This window comes from Hydractinia symbiolongicarpus, chromosome 3 (genome assembly GCF_029227915.1).
Source record: "Hydractinia symbiolongicarpus strain clone_291-10 chromosome 3, HSymV2.1, whole genome shotgun sequence".
In the NCBI taxonomy this organism is placed as follows: domain Eukaryota; kingdom Metazoa; phylum Cnidaria; class Hydrozoa; order Anthoathecata; family Hydractiniidae; genus Hydractinia; species Hydractinia symbiolongicarpus.
The window spans coordinates 26,928,683-26,941,099 of NC_079877.1; positions in this window are offsets into that span (position 1 = coordinate 26,928,683).

Here is a 12,417-nt window from a genome sequence, read left to right on the forward strand (position 1 = left end):
TGTGCATCTTTTTTTTTTCGTTCGTTTGTTGGTATTAGTGAAACAGTACTCAAAAGGTGATATTATTGGTTTTTAAAATATTCATTGAGTCGATGCCTGTCCAAATATTTTATTGCACTTACTGTGTGTAGTTTACAATACTATTGTCTCTGAATGTATAATTCAGGTATCATCTTGTTCGGTTGTCGATTTCAGATCAAGATGTTGTTAAGGTGTTCCGTAAGTTCGGTGCTAGTGTGAATAGAGTTTTAACGTATTGTCTCTATAATAATGGCCGTCGTCTGTCTGTCTCTGCGCGGACCCCCCACTGAGTTAGAAAATGATGTTACGGAAACACGAATTTCAAATGCGATATCTTTTTATCCCCTTTGTTGCGAGGGGTAAATATAAAGGACGGGAGACCCCGTGGATTCTTCCACGGGCTAACGACTAGTCTATATTATAATACCCGTATACGTCTGTCTGTCTGTCTGTCTGTCACGCAAAATGGTAGCTTAGCTGCGTAATAGCGAGAAGCACGCAATGCAGTATAAAAAGGACGGGCGAACCCGTGGATTTACCACGGGCTAACGACTAGTAAGAGAGAATTTATACGCTGTTGAAAATGCAATTAACCTTCGTTTTTTTGCGATCACTGAGTTGACAAAAATAGCGATAGTTTTTGAAAAGGTTCTTTTTATGCAATGTTTTTTAATGTGATGTAATGCAAAAAGCCATCAAAAATTTCTATCTTCTGTTAGTTATAAAGATGTTATTTATAATAAAAACCTCTGTTTTATTGACGGTCACGCTTACGTGAAATTTTGTAGTAGATTGGATAAAAAAATTTGCTAGTGTTATTCTTCGTAACGTTGCAACAAGGCCAAATGTCATCTATGAGCCAAGACACATGGCCAGGCAATTTTGATATTGTGGCCAATATGAACGAGAATTGGATGTCCTATCCGGCAGTGCCCAACTTTTTCTATCTCGCGTCAGCATGGGGCCCGAAATCGTGCTAAGAATCAAAAGATTATTGGCGAATAACTATTGATATTTTGAATTTTTCGAAAAATGCTTCGGATGATTTAAAACTTTGAAGATCTTTAATGTGTGAGACCTTTGCAATTTAGTTGCTGTACATCGTAGAATTTAAAAGATTTGCTGGAAATTAATCTTGTCCCCAGGTCTATATTTTCGCTTTCTGATATGTGGCTAGCGCGAAAGCGAGAAAGAAGCTCTGGGAACAAGATTGGTCTGAAAATCGTCTGTGGAAGACAGGTTCCAAAAAAACAATGATAAAGACATCATTTTTTCCCTTGTCCTGTGCAGTAACATGCAATAGTAAAAACTATATTAGGAAAGTGTTGCAGCATTTTTCTACAACAGCGTTAAATAATTATTCTCTCTTCTCAAAGATTTGGCGGGAAAAGTTTCTGCAGAAAAAAAGAACAGCTTACTTTAATTTTATTATTAGTATTTTTTATTTTACTTTTGAATAGAAGATAGTAATAAAAATATTTTGGTTCCTAGAAAGGATGTCAAATTTTTATTTTTTGTATGTGTGTGCCATTCTACGAATTTTTAAACCAGAACACGTAGAAATGTACAGGAAAATAATATTTTTCCTGATTAAAATTCTGATTAAAAGACCACTCTTAAAAAATGTCCTGAATGCAGTTGTTCAGCGAAGATACGATGGCCCCTTAGGATTATTTCTCTTCCAATTCAAAAACACTTTTCTTTAATGATTTAAACACTTCTCTTTAGTAATTTCACACTTCTCTTCAGCACTTAACACTTCTCTGCACGTGGCGTGAAACATTCTCTTCACAATTAAATTAAAAAATCTGGTCCGCAATTTTACACACATGATCTGTTTACTTTTTCATTTTTCGTGAGAACTGACATGGCTAACTTTAGTGTTTTTTTATTGTAGCAGATTCTAGTAAGGCCGAATATCCCGAATAAATTCAGCTCAGTAGCAGACTAGTTAATTTTATTCATTTATCAATAAATGGCAAAATGGATACAAGAGTCCCAACCAGTGCTCTTTTTTCATTTGGGGTGGCGCTCAAAAGTGAAAAAGAGCCTTGGGGACGAGGTTATGGATAGAGTCCTGAAAATCCTGGTAGTGTTCACCAAGCAAACTATTGAAAAAAGTGTCGGATTACTAGCAAAGTAACACTAATATGCACCAATTTTTGAGAGTTACTAATATCAATTACTAAAATCTTTTCTCGTGACCTAGATCACGTATGTTACGTCTTTTATTCATTCAAAAACATGGTTTGACAAAATCCAGCTCAATCAATGTTACGGACCAAAAGTGGAAAAAGAAGTGTTTCACACGTGGAAGAGAAGTTTTTAGAATAGAAAGAAAAGTTAATCCGTTGATAAAAGTATTTTGACTACGAAGAGAAGTGTTTTTATTAAAAAGATGAGCGAGCCATAGGAACCATCGTAACATCGCAGGATATAAAAGACTGGGAAAAAATTAAATAGGATTTAGTGTGAAATAAGAAACTATATATATATATATGTATAATTATTTTTTTAAAGACTTTAAAGTGGATTATCTCAACTTTGAAATCAAACAATATCAGTTTTGTTAGTTTTATGACGAATATTGTTGCTTCATGTCATGACGGAGGATTAGACATTAAATGTTGATGCACTAAAACAACAATATTAATTAGTAATTAAAAAATTTTGTTTGTTTATTTGTTTTACAAACTGACCTCCACGACTAAAGTGTTTTAAAGGGTCAATTTATTACGCCGAAGCGGAAATACTTGATTAATAAGCTGTACGACGGAGAGTTGGAGTTTAATCGTTGACAAAAATAGAGAGATGCTCGCTGTAAAACCAGAAAGTTAAAGATGAGCGAAAAATGGCGTTCGTTTTTGTTGTTTGTGTTTGGAATTATCCTTATATGTGTCGTTGTATTTTTTCTAAAGTGCATATGTAGATTAAAGCTACAAAGTAGACCTTTTGAAAATGGTGTTTATTTAATGGAACCGAAAGGCTGTAAATCCATAAAAAAAATACTGAATACAAAATGGTATTACTGTGATCCGAAGTGGAAAAGGATGAACCTGTTCCTTCATTTATCGCACGCGAAATGGTCCCGTATAACAGGCTCACAAAATAATTCTTGCTCGATATGTTTATCGAACTTTACCACAAACGATGAGTTGTTAGTTTTGAAGTGTGAACATGGCTATCATGAAGAGTGTTTGGCACCGTGGTTGATCTGTAAAAACACATGTCCACTTTGCTTGCGAATTGTTAATGTTGTAAATTTGAAAGAAACGCCGTTACAGCAGCCGCATGAGTATCCGTCATCATCTCAAAGCTACCGTCACCACATCAACCGTGAATTTTCTTTATTACCATATTTTGCGTGATACGAAAACGCAGTTTTAAATCAGAAATTTACGGAGAGTTAAGTTACGGAGAGTGAAGAATTGAGCGGGAAACTAATATATTTTTTTGTTGATGATGGAACTAATTAAAAGATGTAAAAAAGGATGTAAATTACCAATATAACTTAATATTTAAGTATCGCTAAGCGATGATTTTAACATTTTTTAGATTGTTTTGTATTATAAATAAAATGAGAATGTTAATCTTTTTAAAATTTGGAATTTATTGTGTCAGTTGGAACAGGTTACACTCGTCTTCTAAAAGTCGAGAGAAATGTCTGTTTGTTTCCTCCTATGCCATTACTAAAAATACTGCTCTGAGAATTCATAATATCAACTTTTCGGGGCATTTTGCCGATCCCATCCATCACAATTGAGTAGTAATATGGGGTCATGATGAGTACATTAGCGCTCCTTTAACACCTTTAGATATCATCAAACCCCACTTAAAACGCTCCTCCAACACCTCTCCAAAATCCCGTGACGTCACAGGTCCAAATCCCGAAATTCCGAGAAACCTCAAAACCGGAAATTCCGAGAAATCCGACAAAAATCAACGCATGCGCAGTAACACGTGACCCAGCCGACCGAAACCGATAAAACCGAGCGAGATCGCAATCGAGTAGGGGAAATTCCCATACTCAAAGCTATGACCGCCTAGTTGAGGAAATTTATTACGATAAATGGACTACTTCAGGAACGCTATCAGCAAACTAAACAGCGATCTCCCAGCGTCAAGAGAAGCAACCTACGACGCTATTACGGATCTATTGCGGAGCACGACGCCAGAAATAGCACTAGGGCTATTGAAGAGGATCCCAATGTACTCGGGTATGTTCCGAGTCATCTCAGGACTCAGGAAATGCGCGATCAACTCGAGCTCAAATAAACGATGAAGGAACACTGCGATGAATGTGAACGACTGCTCGATGGGTACGACAGATGCTCCTGCGGACGGAGGTTCTTCATAAGAGCTAGGCTACTCTGCTGGTCCTGCTACCAGGAGTACATCACAAATAATGGTGGTAGTTGCGATTGCGCTAAAGCTTCAACGACATAGAAGACACTCGTCTGTCACCTTGAACTCGAGACGATCCGTCGAGCCCTTCAGGGGGAGGTACACAGGGTTATCGAAACTCCGTGTAAGCATGTATCCCCAGGCACTTAGCTCTTTGGTGTGCAGCACGGCAAGAATTTTGGATTTGGTACCATCCAGTTGGCAAGCATCTTCGTCTAACTGTGGGCAAACGAGTCTCAGTCGCTGGTACACGTCACTCTTGTAGAAGCTTTCGCAGTCGCCCTTTGTGTGGAACTTCTTGCAGGGGATCGAAAGGTAGGCCCAAGAGCTTGTGTAGTGGTTCAAACATGACGAGTGTGTACCCTTCATTGACACGGAGTCTACAGAGTTCGTTCTTCAGCACGAACAGCTGGATCTTGTTCCCTGCCTGACTGTTCACTATGCTTGCGAGATCCTCGATCTTGCAGAGACCATTCATGATCTCGATCCTTTGGAGCACGTCATCAGACCCTACCTTACGGATGGTAAACTCGTTGTCGCTGTCGAGGTTAAGCCACGTAGGTCGAATACTAATGACATCAGAGCTATCCTCGTGTCCTGCCCTAGGTAGTCCTCGAATATCGTAGGGTTCTCTATATCTGTGACATAGAGTTGTCTCATGTTTCTTTAAAGAAACATGAGCATTTACTCGTGCAACCCGAAGGCAAAGTACGCGCCTAACTACGGGAGATATTTGGAGAGGCTCAAGGGAGATGACCTTTCAGTGCAGAACATCGTCATTGACGCGAAGGGGTCCTCGTTCATGGTGAAATTTCTGGACATCTTTGTCGACTACGAATTCCACTCAGGTACAGCAGTGAAGGAGTGGCAGAGCCACCCTTTCAATCTCTGGTTCACTCAGCTCAACGTCGCTGTCTACTGCGCAACATCAGCTTGCGGTATTTCCATGCAGCATTTACAATCCTCTTTGCCTCTGGTTCGTGCTGTTTACCGCTTCCACGTCTACTTCCAGATTCGTAAAATTCTGTCGGAGCTCGACATCTCTCTACCGGGATCCGATAAGTTTTGACGTCTCAACAACCCCTTCAACAAGCAAAAGTTCAGACAACTGGCTCGTGAATTTAAGGTAAGCGACAGCGAGCAGGACTGGAAGAACGAAACCCTCTTCAGTAGCTGGCAACTGCATCGCTCGGACTTTCCCAGCTCAGGCCCTAGCTATCTTGACGAGGAGTCGTGGAGCCGCTGGATCCTGCAAAAATCCCAGGGTATCACTCGTATTGGTCTCAAGCGCCTATCCCAAAGCGTGCGCTTCTACGCTTACCTCATCCTGGAGAGTCAAGCGAACGCGAGATCTGGAATCATTGGAAACCAAGGCAGCGCTGTCGATGCACAGCGCCTCTACCTGACGACCTTCGAAGAGCTGATCATCAGATCTAGCGACACGGGTAAGGAAATTTCCGAGTTCCAAAATGTGCTGAAATACGCGCGGTCCAAGGTCGATTTCAGCGTTGCCCACGGTGTCTACATGATCCCCAGTGACATGAGCCTTCACATTGGAAGTGTCGTGAATTTCACGAACAAAATCTTCATTAGCAAGGAGTACTTCTCCATCGGTGTTAACCCAAAGATTAACGCGAAGCAAGAGGAAGGGGTTCTGAACCCCGCCCTTGAAAAGGCTAGCGAGTCGATGAAACATCAAGCACCAAGGCAAGAAAAGGGTGTAGCCGGCGACTACATCCTTGGAAGAGCTAAGCATGATGATCGCCTTGCGGCTCAGCATGATGATACCAAGGCTACCTTGATTACAGCAGGAGTAGGGCTAATACTCGCCTAAATTTGGCTGAAGTAAGTCTAATCTGTTGATCAACAAATTAGATTCTAGCTTCGCGATCTCCCCCTCCTTCCAACATAGGCCACAACAATACCCACAACCATGTAGAGATGCTTAGCTGCATGCTCGACAATTTTCTGAAGAAGAACGAGACGATCGTGCCGATGATCCCAGGTAACGCAGCACCTGCCTTCCCTGCTAGGTACTTCAAAAATCTCCCGAGCCTTTCCAGTTGTTTCTGTGCAAAACCCTTTCCGCCACCGCTTCCTCCAGCTGCAGCAGCTCCTCCACCACCTCCCGTAACTGCAAGTATGATGGTAGAAATTAGTAGACCTACATCCGAGACGATGCTCGCTATAGTAATCCCCTGCTCTTTGAAGAGGATCTTAAGTTTTTTGGCCAAGGTTTTTTCATCCCCAGCGATCTTGATCAAGGTGTCTTTGATGTTCCTGAGCTGGGGTATATGTCAGTGGATAGTATGCCATGTACTTCCCTTGTGGCGTTCTTTTTATCGTTCAGATCTTTAATCCTCTTCTCTAGCCCTTCTATTTCCCCCTCCAGTTCTGCTTGTCGACCCTCGGTTGCCCCAGCTTTCGGCTTCTCAAGTTCTTCTACCTAACCTGCCGTGTTAATCTCGCTGTCGTATGAAATCATCCTGCTTTTCAGGATTTTCAAATTGCCTTTTAATGTCTGGAGTTCGAAGTCAAGACCCCTTCTCTCGCGTTCGGTGATGCCACCAAACTCCATAAGTCTCTCCATGTCATCGACAACGTTCTCGATCTCCTCCAACGAGTCCATGTCGATGTCATAAGTCTGTTCTGTTGCTTCCGCTGAGGTGATGCTGCTAGACGATGTTCCGCGATGTTTCTCCATCTCAATATTCTCGGTCTGGAACTTTACTCTGCGCTTCTCCCTCAAGGGTACGATGCACTGACCTTTATCCTGAACAAAAAAAGATCGGACTTGTTTTCCTTCAAAGAAATCAACAGATACAAGAGACATTTTGCTTGCAATTTTTGGGATCTGGGGATCGTGTTGCATGGACGGTGCTCGTGATTTTGAAACAGCATGTGCTGCGGGTACTTAATGTGAGCCACAGGTTCACATTAATACTTACCTCGTCCCCGGGGCACCATCTAATGGGACGAAGCCATCGTGCTATATGCATCTATAAGTGTTCGCAGTCTACCTCGAATATCGGGGTCTCTTGTATTGCTTTCCATCCACTTGAGTCCCTCGAGAGAGATGAAGATATCGTGGGGATTGCGGTTGTTATTTCTGAGCTGTTTGCGGGTTTGTTTAAAACGGGCTGGAAGGGATCTGAAAAGACGATTTATCTTGGTCTCAATGATAATATTATTCATCTTGTAGTTTTGGAATAATTCCAACCAGGTTGCATGAGACAGAACTCATCCCTCCAAAATCCTCCAGACCGAGGATGCTCCAGGCTCACGTACAAGCACGCATGCTTGGACTTTTTCAGATCAGCCTTGATAAGCTCCCAGTCGCTGATTATATTGCTTTCCTCGTCGATCAATCTCATATCGCTCCTTTCGTGCGGGTACCACACGAACAACTGCTTTTTCTGTCGGTGGAAGTTCTTCGGCAAAGCGGTGTAAGACTGCGTTAACAGCCAGAGACTGTGCCTACGATGCCTCCCCGAGACAGCGACCTCCAGCAAGGGTTGTCGCTTTTTGTCTAGGGATTCGTCGTTTATCATGTCGTCAAAGATGAACAAGGTTTCCTCACCGGCTAGGAGCGACGACAATTTTTGGATCCTGTCGAACAGCTGGTCCTTGGAATCTATCAGGAAGACGTAGTCGTATTTCCATAGACAGGATCTTGTCAAGTAGGTCCTGTTCCAGCGGATCGTTGGACACAGAATCACTATATTGTGAAAGTGACCCTTGTACTCGTTCTCGAGGAGCTCAAGGACTCGCTGGGTCTTACCACATGAAGTAGGTCCGGTGAAGATTGTTGTATGCGGCTCTTTTACCACTGCCCTCTATTCCCCCAGTTTATCCCGCCCCTAAACTGAGCCAGAATGTGCTTCATGAATGTAACAATGCCGCACCCCAGGTACTCAGTGGAGGCTATCTCCGTGTCATGCCTTAGAGCCCTATAAATCCTGTTCAAAATAAGCTGATAGAGATATCCGGGCCGATCACATGTGGGACATTGCCGTTTTTCCTTTTTTTGCGGGCACTTTGTATGCTCTTGTGAAGCCTTCTTGGCATCGACGCATTTGATGCATTGCATTGTTCGTTGACCGTTGCCCTTGATCTTGAAATTGTCTAGTGGTAGGGTTTGCTTACAGCATTTTTTACCATCCTCCATATTGTTGCTTTTTGTGAAGTACTACTTTACAAAAACTCTGGACAGCTTTTAGAAAACCTCGTTATTTACAGCGCAAGCGGAGATGTATGTACCCCGTCATCGTGCACGACTCTTTTATCGTAGAACGCCGAGAGCCTCAGCTTGTTCTGCTCGTACGTCACCATCCCCTGGTTGTGCACCTTGAAACCTACGTTTTTAGCAGTGTCTAGGACATCCTTTAACGTGCTCAGGTACCTATGCCACGTCAACGCATTCTGCCTCTTTGACATACTTTTGCACGAAAACTTTGTGCCTTCTTGGCCTTCGACAAAATAGCACTTGGCTGTCAAGGCAATCATACGAGACCCGATAAATTCCGCTTTGAATAGCCCTCCCGTTTGACTCGAGTACTTTTCAGTAACTAGCCATTTCGAACACGTCGCGTCGTAATCGTCGAGCAGTTCAGGGCGAACGACATCTCGCAATGCTGATCCAGATATCGCGAAATACGCCGAGTCCGTATCCATGTAGCAATACTCAAAGTCTCTATGGTCCACGTACTTGTCCAGGAAGTCGTAGTAGAACTCGAGCATGCGCAACTTGGCCAGCTGGTAGACGGCGATACCGCTCTGGTAGGCTCTATCAATGCTGACCTTGTGCTTACCTTCTCTGACCTCGTACGCATCTCCTATCTCTTCAAAGTCCTCGAGGTATGGGGATCTTATTGCTGCATTGACCTTCTTTTCATCTCTAGTAAAAGTAGTATTGGCGTGCCTCGCTATATCTTCGATCATCTTACCGTAGAACGAGTTCCCCTTCAATTTGGCAGTATTTCCAGCGATGCGCTTGGCAGGATCTTTATCGCTGCTTCGTCGTGCATCGGCGATCTCTTCCGGAAACCACGCGAATGGTTTACCTCGAGTGTATTTGATGAACTGGTGAAAAGCAGTTACTCTCAACCCATGTTCAATGTACCATTTTAACACGGGCGTATACAACAAGATCCTCTCAGCCTCCATCAACCCTAGTAGCTTACGAGTACCTGGAACACGCTTGCACCCCGTAGTTGTCAAGTACTCTCGCATGTGCTCAGGGATTTGATCGTCTAGTATCTCCTTGACCACAAATAGCGGAGCCATCTCGCTGAATTTGTCATACAGCTCCGGAGGTACTTCTATATCGACTATCGACAAAACCGAAGAGTGAGCCATTTTGAACACCTCGTTTCAACATCTCGAGATTGTGTGCCGCTGTCGGTGCAGCCACCTTGATCAGCTTTTCCTTCCCACATGGAAAGTCTTCCAGCAGGGTACTCGGGTAGAGCATGTTCGCGTCGTAATCTAGAATTGTCTTGTATTTGTTTGGCTCCTTGTAGATGTGAGATCTGATACCCGTCACATCCCTCTCGTGATACCTACAGAACACAATCGCTGGACCACCAACCATCCCCGTCTGCAAGAAGAAGCATCTATCTTTACACTTGCGCTTACGCGTAGAGCTCTAACTTTGGATTCAGCCGACTTGTTCAATTGTATCGCATCGACACACCTGGAATACTAACGGCATCCTTCTGAATGTCTATCTCATCGTCGCAATAATGCAGCCTTGTTTTGTTCCCGACTTCAATGAACGGTTCCACGTCAGCTAGATTGTACTCACGCAACCAGTTCATCATAGTGACACAGCCTCGCCTATAAAACTTTGCGCGGAATGTTTCGTACCCCTCAGGAGATAGCATGTTTTTCCCACTAAGACTACTATAAAAGTCCTCGTGTTCGACAGGGCCGATATGGCTCAGCTTGTCGTAGTTTGACAATCATTCGTAGGGGAACACGAGCTTTTCAAGCTTACATTCCAAGGACTTGCACCAACTGTCATGGCTCATCTCAGGAGCCAGGAAATTCTTGATATCGAGAAATCTGAATCTTGAGGTTGTGAGGAACATGTAGTCATTGTCTTTCTTCGCCCCAGTGATTTTCTCATTATCGTCTTTAGCAATTTGCTCCACAAAGTACCGCTTGATCATGTTGATATCATACTTGCCACTGTTAAAACCGATCACCCCCACTTGATTTACCCAGTCGTTTCAAGCGTCTTGAGATCTGTTCGGAAGCATATCAAAATCTTCAGGCCTCGGGTACATTCCCTCAACTTCTTTCACGATGAGGGCTTGTCTTTTTCCCAGCTGCTCCACAAACTGTTTAACCAAAATCTTAGGATCATGGTGCTCGATGAATGTTGGATCATCATTCAAGCTATCATGAATGGCGACACGTACCGGGATATGCTCCGAGCTGTACACCAGGTCTATTGTTTGCCGCTGATTCAATGGTAGCAAAAGCGCTTCAAAATCAAAAACGATGTAGTGGGGGTACGGTCGAAAGTTTTTCTTGAAGGACCTCTTGATTTTGGGTAGATTTTCACATTCCCAGACCGTGACAAGGTTATAGCTCGAGCCCTTTATCATCCTTTCCTTATACGTAGTTGGAACGTAACGATTCTTGTCTGAAATCGTTCTATTTGGTTGACAGACACTTGCAACCGTTGTATTCGTAAACGGTCTTTGAGATTGGCTCATGATCGTCAAATTTACACAACATCATTTCGCAGCACTCGTTCTCCTCCATGACCGCAGAGTGCATGATGTATGTGCCTCCCCGTCTGCTCACCCATCGCCTCTATCCATTGGCACACGGTGTAGCTAAAGTTTTCATCGTAAAAGGCTTATCTCCGACCTGCTCGGCATACTTTTCAATTTCTCTCCTTTGCAAATGATTGTCGTCTTGACACCCTCACGTTCGTTCTTCTTATTCCGCGTGAGGTGGTTGCTTTTTGTGAACATTTGGTTGCAGGCCTCGCATTCCCATTTCTGTCTCGCCAGTACGTCTAAATCCTTGATATAGAAACAGTGCCCATCCAGCATACCAAGGTTGATTGTGTCTAACTCCTCTTTGTACTGATTCTGACCGTAGACGAGTCTCCATGGTGCCTTGTCAGAGTTTGTCTTGGGCTCAAGGACTCTGATGTTGATCTTGAAGTGTTTGGCAATGCTCTCAAAGTCTACAAGCTTCGTGGCACTTTTATCTTGCCGCTTTAGCTCGGAGTCTTCGTAGTACTCGCGTGCTAGGGCGAGAGCCTCTTGCGTGATATGCTTTTCACGGTGCTTTCGCTCTCCACGATAGTGAACGGCCAGGCATTGCCAAAAGCATAAATTTTCGGTTCTTTCATCTTCCTTGTCAAAGCTGTAGATGCACCTCTTCTTGCGTAACCAGTCCGGAAGGGGGCCGCATGCGAGTAAAGGCTCCCTCCTAGAGATGATCTTGACCCGCACGTGTTTGAAGACAATTTTGCCTTCGTACGCTCCGTGGGTCTCTATGGTTCTGTCGGGTGATAGGTAGGCTTTGGTCCAGAACTCTTGATCTTCCAGATCGAGGAGCTTCATCTCGCATTCTTCTATAAACGCTTCGATTTCAGCCATGCTCGCTAGTGACTTGGAGCTCTTGGTTTTGTGGTAATCAGACACGTTGCCACCACCCCGGTAGATATCACAGCTGAAACTGTAGACTACCTTGACGCGCATGTCTACGTGGGGCGTGATTTTTCGCATGATAGCCTCTGCCAGTGGTTGATTTACGTGTCATGTTCGTCAAATATGTGCTTGATATCCTTGACGCCTTCTGGTTGGTTTTTCTCTTGTAGGAACAGGTGTTTGATATCTTCGATTCCCTGTTATTCGTTCGCTTCCCGTTCGACCTCGCCTTGAAGCGACATTGCCCTCGAAATTTGCTCCTTCGCCTTATTATAGTAGAAGCCAACGGTATCCAGTACGCTCTTCAATCGATCAG